Genomic DNA, 4790 nt, shown 5'->3' on the forward strand with positions numbered 1-4790 from the left:
AAGATTATTTTAGAAAAAACATTAAAGACAACATAAAACATAAAAGACAAAAGATTATAAAATTAATTTTAATTTAATTAATATTAATTTATAAAACTCTTGTCGATGATACACACAATTAAATAACTAATTATCATTAATCAAAGAATTCACACGCAGCAAAATATATTTGTAGTTTTACTAACACTAGAATTAACGAGTGCGACAATTTCAATTATAAAATAAATATTTGTTTTCACATAATTCCAGCACTGCGCGGACCGCTTCAAATATATGAATCACATATTTGTTTATACATAAAATTTGCACTGCGCAGGCCGAAAAAACATAACACAAATATTTGTCAACCGCCCTTACTGGTTAAACATAATACGTTTTTTATAAATCCAATATTTGGGTCAACCGCACTGGTAATTTAATTAATTAACTACTTTCAACATAAATAAAAAAAAAAGCTGTGTTAGTTACGCCATTCATAACTCAAGAACGGCTGAACCGATCAGCGATCAGATTAAATTTTTTAAATATATTCAAAATATTAATTTCAAAATAATATACGCAAATGCAACTATGTACTACGAAAGAAAGAACACGAATGCAGAAAAACGTCGCAGCGAACTGTTACGAATAAGCACACAAAGCGAGTTGCTGAACACTGGAAACTCGGCGCGATTCTCCTCTCCTCGTCGCCCCCTCGCCTATAAACCAAGAATTCCCGCAACAAAAGTTGCTTCGTGTAATAAGGAGGTAATCAGTCATTGAGTATACCACGTTCATTCCAAAAGACTGATGTCATAACCTTTCCAGCCGACTTTTTCGTCATTCCACGCTTGAGAACCGGTTCATCATGTGTCACTTGGACTCTAGTTGGAAATGATGGAGCTATGTTGCTGTTGTCACACACCGACGCAAGAATTCTGTTTTATTACGATTAAAGAGCACTCAAACACTTCATAGAATCAGTTATTTGTTGTTTTTGCTGGATTATGAACTTGCGAGGCACCCATTTTGCAAAGAGTTTTCGCCTCTTTAGAGCATCATTGTCCTCGGTGGTCATTTCGCCTGAAATCGTATAAATGGTAGTAGTAGTATTATTTATATATCCGCCACAGCGCAGCGTGGACGGGTCCTAGTATGTATGTATGCATATAATAATTTTATATATAATTTCACAAAACTCGCAAAACAAAATTGTTCTCCTTCTTCTGTTACTGTAGATGACGTATAGATGTAATTGAGGATTTCTAAAGTGGGAGATATAGGAACTAATTAAATGTATTTGCAAATAATTTCAAAATAGTTCTAACCTTTTTCGCTTTAGATATTATATGCTGTAATGGAATTAAATTATTAATTTAAAAAAACTTGCACTTACTTTTCATCGCGCTAGAAATGCAAATGGCTCGCAATTATCCCTCGTTTTTTATTTCCCTCTTTGGGATATTCATTAGGACTATTGAAACATATGTTTTCTCTTTCGCAGTCATTAAATAAGAACACGAAATGAGATATCTACATTATCTACTATTTTACTCTATTTGCATTAATTTCAACATAATTATTTCGACTATGGTTTAGCACATTTGTAAGGATTTTAGATGGCTCTTTTCCCATCGCGTAAATTTTAAAAAACAAAAGAACCCACTCTTGTGCCTTGGTAATTGTGTTGAAACTTATTCAAAAAGTGGTTAGGGCTGGCTGGCAGTGATATACATAATTCGTTCTCTAACACATGTAAATAGAAGAGGTAACTCATAGCTAACATAATCGGACATAATTGCCTTTGTTATATCTAACAGACTGTAAAAATATAAGAGGTATTCTCTTATATAAAGACTTCGTTCGCTGTTAGGCTGCTGAGGAAAGTAAATTTTTAATAAATTTTATAATTTCTAGTTAACTTATAAAGATTTGTTACAGTTTTTTTTAAGAATGGTGCGCTATTTCACAATAGTCATGCACAATAGTCATTCTCAATAAACTGACGGAATCAGCCGTTCATCTGGAGCGGCCTGTCATTACATGCAAGATAAATTTGAATACTTCTCATATGACAACAAGAACGAGAAACCATATAAACCATATAAAGCAATTCTCCTGGGGCTCGATGTTATGGACACTACTGTCCTTAAAAACGAACTTATTGCTATGGAACTACAGTGCTTGGATGTAAAGCTTGKTMAAAGAATGAGGCCTAATAACTCCATATTAATTTTATATGTGGTATATTTTACCAACAAGTCTACATCTCTGAATATTCTCAGAAAAAATCATGCTGYTATAAATTACGTGAGAGTAAAATGGGAATACCAAAAGCGAAATAGTAATCAACTAACGCAATGCTATAACTGTCAAATGTTTCTCCACGGATCCAGTCACTGTGCAGTAAAGACGTATTATTCATTATGTGAGGGAAACCACAAAACTACGGACTGTAAAAAGGAGTCAGCTATTAAATGTGCAAATTGTAACGGGTCCCACAAGTCTAACTTCTACGAATGCCCGAGCAGATTAAGTTATCTTAATTTAAGATTTAAAAAACAGCAGAATCGTTCTAGCCTCAAGTCAAACAATATTATTAATGCTCCGCGTATAAATGACAGGAACGTGTTTCCAAACTCACTTAGCCACCGGCAAACCCTACTTGGGTAACTTCGCAGCAATTAAATTCACCAAACAGCAAGGAAGAACTCTTCAGTATTGAAGAGATTAAGTCACTCACTTTCGATTTAATTAAAAATCTAAGAAATTGTAAATCAAAATCTGATCAGTTTGAAGTTATAACCTCACTAGCTTGCAAAATTCTTTAATAATGTTAAACCACTTATTAATTGTCACGTGGAATGCCAGARGTATTCGAAGTAAAAAAGATGAGCTTTTCAATTTCATCATTAATAGAAACATTGATATTTGTTTACTAACTGAAACGTGGCTAAATGACAAAGTTTCTATAAAAAACAATTCATATTAGATATACAGAAATGATAGAACAATGAATGACAATGAAGTACTCCCGCCAGTGCAATTTGGTTTCCGACGTGAACATAATACCTTACACCCATTGCTTAGAATAAAGAGAATCGTAAAAACAAATTTTACAAACTCTAAATTCACTGGTATGATTTTACTAGATATCAAAGCTGCATTCGACTCTGTTTGGCACAACGGCCTCTTGTACAAAATGATGCTCTTCAAATTTCCCTTAGTTTATATTAAAATTATACAAAGTTTTTTGGCCAACCGATCATTTACAGTCCACCTGGGCTAAGAGCAGTCTCGCAAAATTGACATCAATGCTGGTTGTATCCAAGGCTCGTGTCTGTCTCCATTGTTGTATAACATTTCTACTTCCACCTCTAAGTAAGAGCACAGCTTCTATTTTCGCGGACGACACCGCAATACTCAGCTCAGGCTTCATTGCAGCTGATATCACAAATTCACTCCAAGAGGACTTTACTATCATTGTTTCTTATTTTAACAAATGGAAAATTCTGGTCAATACTGACAAGACTCAAGCAATTTTTTTCAGGAGGAAGCGTAAAAGCATCTTTCTCCCAACAGTCGCAGATAGATTAAATAGAAGGTTTAACGATCGCGTGAGCATTCCACGTACTCATATTAATGAATTAATTAATTTACTGTTGTAAAATATATTCTTAGTTATAAAGTAGAAATAAGTAGGTTAAGACAATATTCTTCAAGAGTTTTTTGTAATTTTTTTTCCTACAAGAACTATATTATTAATAGTAACATATCATAACTCATTGTCAAATAATTTTTAAGTAGAAAAGGCAAAATCGCCTGTACTCACTGTAAATACATATATTATAAGAAGAAGTGAAATAAATTTGAATTTGAATATTGAGTTTCCAAGGGGCAGTAGACTACTGTTTTCCTACTCACTGAACAAAAGTAATAAATAATTTGAATTATACTCAAGTGAAGAAAAGCAACCAGCTATCATGTTTGCAGGGTAAATTCTCCCTTATCATTGCATAAATTATATGCCAAAAATATTGGTACAATCGAGATATGCAATGATAACAACTCTTGCAACTCAAATGAATTGCATAAAGAGAAAGTGGGTTTCTTCAATGTTGTTAATATTATCGGAAATCGAACAACACAGTAGATTACTAATTTCATTTCCATATTTTTATATTGACATGTTATCTCAAGAATGCTAGAAATAAGATTGCGCAATGACGAGTTCAAATTTGGTTCGTTCTGCGCATCTACGTCACGGTTGACCAACAATCAATCAGCTGATTTTCAGTTGTTTGTTTTTCTTTGTAATAAGAAGCAATTTTGTTTTGCAGGCATACAATAACATGAATATCATCAAAAGTTAACATCAATATAAGTGAACATTTTATAGTGAACATTTACCTAGCCTGCCAACCATGAGCGCGTAAAAAACCAGATAATCAGTGGGTAAGCAGCGGGTAAACGTGGGGGTAAACACATAGAGTGTGCCTTAAGCCGCGTGAAGATTCTATCCTCACACGTTCGTATACATGTGACCATACATATTTGTTGCGCTCATTCAGCAGTGTCATATAAAAAAGTATATCTGTCCTGCTCTAATATCCCCAATGGACGGCTGATGCAGGGTTGCATTTTTTAATTCCTATTTTAAAATTTTCTTAAAATTTAAAACTAAACTTTTTAATTTTTTAAATTTTTATTTTATTATTTCTAATAAATATTTACATAAAATTTACATAATTTAAAAAAATAATTTCATCTGAGTAGATAATTTCGTCTATCTTGGAACCAGCGTAAACACC

Source organism: Bactrocera latifrons, unplaced genomic scaffold, assembly GCF_001853355.1.
Source record: "Bactrocera latifrons isolate USDA-ARS-PBARC rearing strain unplaced genomic scaffold, ASM185335v1 scaffold_244, whole genome shotgun sequence".
NCBI classification, from domain to species: domain Eukaryota; kingdom Metazoa; phylum Arthropoda; class Insecta; order Diptera; family Tephritidae; genus Bactrocera; species Bactrocera latifrons.